The sequence below is a fragment of the Microtus ochrogaster genome, unplaced genomic scaffold, assembly GCF_000317375.1.
Source record: "Microtus ochrogaster isolate Prairie Vole_2 unplaced genomic scaffold, MicOch1.0 UNK43, whole genome shotgun sequence".
NCBI lineage: Eukaryota > Metazoa > Chordata > Mammalia > Rodentia > Cricetidae > Microtus > Microtus ochrogaster.
The window spans coordinates 2,169,072-2,174,869 of record NW_004949141.1 but is presented as its reverse complement, the minus strand read 5'-3'; positions in this window follow the sequence as shown (position 1 = coordinate 2,174,869).

Genomic DNA, 5,798 nt, shown 5'->3' with positions numbered 1-5,798 from the left:
GCCAGCCTGATCCCAAAGGAAGGGCCAGAAGTAAGGTCCCACCCATCAGGAGTCAAGAGGGTCCCTTCTCATTCCTTGAGAAATTCCTGTTAGGAGCTTGGTTGGGAACTACACAGAGAACTCGGGGAAGGCAGAGAGGATCCTGGGAACTCTCTTGGGTTCCCAGTGAACAAGACTGAGACCCACACTGAAGGGAAGGTCAGAGAAACCCTTGAGGGTCACGTGGAGAGAAAAGCAGAAAGGATTCTGGAAGTCTCTGCTGGCATGAAAGGAGCTGTGGAGGAGGTGGACTCCTGCAGTGGGGAAGACGGGGAGGAAGCCCTTCTCTGATGGATAGTGGCTCAGAAAGGAAAGCGATCCCTTATAGGTTGAGACACAAGGCCAGAGGGCTTGCCATGGACTGGGAGCAGAACCCTGAGTGACAGGTAGTGTTTGCAGAGCAGGATGTCAGCAGACCCCCAGGGTGGCCCCCGAATGGGAGCGTTGGGGGGACAGTACATAGTGGCTGGTTTCGAGGCCTGCTCTGCCTGCTTCTGAGGCTGCGTCTTGGTCCTTGGTCTAGGAGAAGAGAGCCGGCCAGGGCTGGCATGGCAAAAAACCATGTCTTCCCTTAGAAGAGTCTCGGACTCACATTGCGGCAGCTGAACAGGCCTCTGAGAGCAGATGGGGACCTACTGTCCTGGCCCTTGTCACTGGCCTCTTAGTCTGTTCCTAGCCACCCTGTCACCCCCTCTCTAGGCAGCGTGAACCTGGGTAATCTCTCCAAGGTTACCCCCTCACACAGATGTTTCTTTAAGGAGTGTCTAAAGGTCTTGTTTTCCTTCACACCTGCTCTGGCCTGGCCCAGTGACCACTCCCCTCCCCTATTTCTGCCCTGTGCTTGTCTCTAGGCATTCAGGAGTGCCAGGTCCTGGCAACTGTGCCCCAGTGAGTGGCATCAAAGCCCCTGCAGCACAAGAATGAAAACTCCCCTACCCCCACTTGGCATCTCTAAGGCATCAGATGGGGACTTCTCCCAACCCGGTCCCTGGCCAACTACTCTTAAAGGCAAACAGAAAAGCTTGACTTCTTAGTAAAGTGGGGAACTTTGGGGAGCAGAGAGCAGGAACAGGAACAGGAAAGAGATGTGGAGTCACACCAGTCTTAGAGGGCATCAAGAGGAGCCCAGGCCTCCGTCCAGGTAAGGCCAGATAGGTGGCTTCCCCATCCTCTGCCCGGACAGGCAGCTCCTCACAGGTGGCCAGAAGGGGAACCGGGGAATAACTGTCCCTTTTACTCATCTCTTCCAAAGCCTAAGCTCCCGGGGCCACACACTGGCCTTCTTTCTGCTCAGCTCCTCCCCGTCTCAGCCGGGGCCCAACAACCTCCTCCACTCCGTTTGCACCCCGGCTCCAGGCCAAATCTGGCCAATTTGTTCTGAGACAGGGTTTTGGTTTCATAGCCTCATTTGAATGATTTCCAACAGAATTCCTGCCTCCCCCACTGCAAAGTTCTGCCCACCCCTCCCCCTGTCTCCTTCCTGCCAAGTCAAGGCTGGTGTAGGAGAAGGGTAACCCAGAGCAAGTTTCAGAGTGACACTTGCTGGACCGCTACACTGCTCTTCCGGGGCAGCCCCAAACACGGGCTCCTACGGTCTGCCGCTACCATCTCGGCGTCTCCTTACCGAGCCCGGCCGAGCTGGAGCTTTGCTGGCCTTGGAGCCTCAGTTATCCACCTGGACCAGGGGCAGACGACGCTAGAGCCCAGCACAGCTGTATCCACATAAGAGGCCCGTCACTATCCACTACCACGGTGCCCTGCCTCGACACTTTCCCTGTCCAGTCCCTAGGAGCTGAACGGCTGCACTTGAGATGCATGCGTGCGCAGAGAAAGCTGTCCTCAGGAACAGCTACACTTGTGAAAATAAATTACAGACCGCCCCCAGGGTGCTGGTTCATGCTACCTGACACTTCTCACAGACACACCATGCAGAGTACACACTCCTGCCTCTTCCCAGAGACTTCGTCCTGACCCCTTGTTAGACCCCCGGGATACGAGATGCCATTCCTTAAGACTTTCATCCAGAAGACAGGCAGGAAAACAATTTCTCATTTATAGGCAAGGAGGAAGCCCAGAGACACTTAGTAGATTGTCTAGGAGCACACAGTAGGGTCAGAGCCCAGAGACCTGAGTACCTACTACACTGCACTGTGAGGTAAGCTTAGAAAGCAGCCTGGAAGTCTGGCCTCTCTCCTGCCTAGGAGCTAAAGGCAGCCATCCTCAGACTCCTCCCTCTGGGAGGAGTTGCCTGGCCCAACAATGTGCGTCACAGCTCAGGTGTGTCATTTCCGGAGCTCTCAGGTGGGGGCCGGGCCGGGGCTGGCCCAGCTGGCATCGTTTCAGCTCCTTCATTCCTCCCTCACACACAGCACTGGGGCTCCTGGCACAGATCTCCGTGTGGAGGAGTCCTGGTGTCTAACTGAACAGTGCCCCAGTCCTCCCACGCTGGTCTCTCACCTCCTCCCGCAGACCTTCTGAGCCACCTCCCTAAGTCACTCATCTTAGTCAGGATCAGAATCATGAGATCAAATCCAGTCTCTAACTCTTACCAGACATGCGACATCAGAAAAGTTTCTGCTTTGAACTCACTCTCCTCACCTGTAAGATAAGACAGTAAAGTCATCCTTGCGGGGTTGCCGTGGTGATGAGTCTAGGACTCTGGGCTGGGCACTGGTTCAATGAGCGAAGCACCCCTGCGGGAGCATGAGCTCCTGAGTTCCCAAAAGCATGAACGTCTTTACTCGATGTGGCAGTGTGCGTCTGTGTCTGCAGCTGGGTGACAGAGATGGGCAGATCTTAGGACCCAAGGGCCAGCCAGTCGAGCCCAAGGTCAAGCTCCAGGGGCCGTGAGTCTGTTTCCGGAAATAAGGTGAAGTGTCTGTGGAAGACATACTTCTGGCTTCCATACACGCCTGCACAGGTGAGTGTATGCACAAACAAACAAAAGTCTAGTATGACACCGGGCATGGTGGTGCATGCCTGTAATTCTGCCTACTCCAAAGGTTGAGGCACGAAGATTACAAGTTCCAGGCCGGTCTGTACAATTTAAGAAAATACTGTCTCAGCCCCTGCCCTACCCCCCTATCCCCACCCCAAGTGCTGGGATTAGTTAAAGGCGTGGTTGCCATTGTAGCCCCCCTCCCTGCTGTCTCAGGAGTTTAAAAGGAACTTTTTCAGCTGTATTTCAAGCAACAAGCTTTTTTTTTCTGTTTTGTTTGTTTGTTTAGTTTGGTTTTGGTTTTTCCAGACAGAGTTTCTAAAGTAATTTTTTTAAAAAAAGACTTATTTATGTATTATGTACACAGTGTTCTATCCGCATGCATGCCTTCATGCCAGAAAGAAGGTATCAGGTCTCATTATAGATGGTTGTGAGCCACCATGTAGTTGCTGGGTGTTGAACTCAGGACTTCTGGAAGAACAGGCAGTGCTCTTAACCTCTGAGCCATCTCTCCAGTCCCAGACAGGGTTTCTCTATGTAACTGTTCAGGAACTCACTTTGTAGACCAAGTCTGGTCTACCAGATTTTCCAGGAAATCATGGCGATCCACCTGCCTCTGCTTCCCGAGTGCTGGGATTAAAGGTGTGTGCCACGCCTGGTTCAAGCGACAAACCTTGCAATTGTTTTGTCCTTGGGCGTGCGTCAGGCAGTCTGTGCATCCACTAGGCTGTGCGTACAGTGTCTTCTACATTACCTGTTTTCTAAGCTCTATGTGTGTTACCGTGAGAGCTTTGCCACCCACAGTGAGGTGGTCAGGACTCTGTTTTGTGAAATCCCAAAGTACGGAACACCGCGCCTGGATTTAGGCCTGTTGATTCTGCCTTGAGACCCTCACCAAAACCTATTCAAAAAGCTGTCTTCTTAAGGACAGAGGAAAAGCTAGCTTCTGGGAAAAGAAAAGAAAATGGAAATTATACTTTCTAGATTGAGCTCAGGTGAGCTCTTCAATATTGCAGATGTCTGTCACAAGCTTCCAGGCTACTTTGCTGTGTGAAAACAGCTCAACTCTATGGAGAGAAAATGGACAGGAGAGCTGAAAGCAAGCAGTGGGAAGGTGTCTGTTGCCAGCTCTCCTCAGTGAGGTCTGATCATAGGGTTCTTCATGATTCACACTCCACCACAAGCCCCTCTTTTTTGTTCTGGGAGCTGGAAGCCCTGCCTTTTTGGCACCTGGTGCAGGGTAGGAGTAGGGGCTGGACTCAGGGAGGAGCTCCAAGGCTAGCCCCTGCCAATCTGGGCCCCATGCTCACTTGCTTGCCGCTTCTCCCCCGCTAAAGCCTCGGAACATCTCCAAGGGAGCTTGGAGGCCAGGAAACAGAATCCGCTTCTCAAGCTGGCTTGACAAGGCCACGACAGTGCCCAGTGACCACAGGAGTCCTAGGCCCGGGAGCTAGGAACCCTGCAAACTCACACTTCTTTCTTAATAGACCCAGAGCACTGGTTCCTTGGATTATTCCTCCTATAAAATCTACATGCTTCATGGAAGCTGTTTGGTTTTGTCGGCATCTTCGTCTCATTCTTGGCCATCAGAGAAAGTGATGATTGTTCTGGAGATAGAGTCAGGAAGGCTAAGAGTGAGTCCCCCAAGGTTGCAAGCCCCAGGCGGTGGGAGCGAAGGTCTCTCTGACTCCAGGGGGGGATAAACAGCACCTCTACTTTTGGTTTCTAACTCTGCCTGAATGCTACTTCCCTGCGAGAACGATTTGGTTTCTCTTCCAGTCCATGGACATAACTCTCCTTTCTCCTATTGCTGTGCCCGCATCACTTCCTGAGGTGCTGAGTAGGACTTCACTCAAATACCAACTCAGCCCTAACATCCACCTGGGTCATGGAGATCAAGGGTTAAGACATTCAAGAGACAACAGGGAATAGGGAAGGTTTCCCAGAATCACCCCTTGCCTTCACCCTGCGCTGACTGAAAGGAGATTTCCTACGCATCAAGACAGAGGAGCAAGAAATGAGGATTGCTGGAAAGCATCCTAGAACGTCTGTACAGTGGGAGAAGTAGAGACCGAGTCTGGTTGTTCTGGTCCTCTCCCCCCTTCTGGGGTAAGTAGGGGAGAAAGGATTGGGAAAGAACAGGGATGATAATCAGTGGCTTTTCCAGGTCTAAGTATAGGGGCTCATTCATTGATCCCACTATCAAATACCTATTCATCCATCCCTTAACCATCCATCCATCCGGGCATCCAACCATCTATTCATCTGGTCCCCTGCCATCTGACCATCCATCCCCTACTATCCTCCCATCTTTCCATCCATCTATTCATCCATCCCCTTTCCTACTCATCTGTAGAGCCACCACCTTGTTTATATTTAGATACTAATCTCTGTATTCCTTCATCCTCCCTTCTATCCAGCCGTTCGTTTTTCTGATTCCTCTACCCACTGCATAAGCCTGGGAACAAATGTTGACTCCCTCCCTATAGGGCGCCAATGTAATGATTTTACTCCAATTTATTGTGGTTACCTGCAGGCACACTCAAAGGCAGCTGCGTCATCGAATGGCCCACTCCAGTGTGACTCTTGAGATTTTATTTTTAATTGTGTGTGTGCACACACACACGTGTGTGTGTATGCGTGCATGCATGCTTGCACATGTGCATGTGCTCGTGCAAGAGTGAGGTTGCCCACAAAGGTCAGGAGAGGATGCCAGATTCTCTAGCAGGAGTTACAGGCACTTGTGAGCCTTCTAATGTGGATACTGTAATCACAGTTAGTGCCCTTAACTGGTCCCTGGTTAAGATTTAAAAAAAAAAAA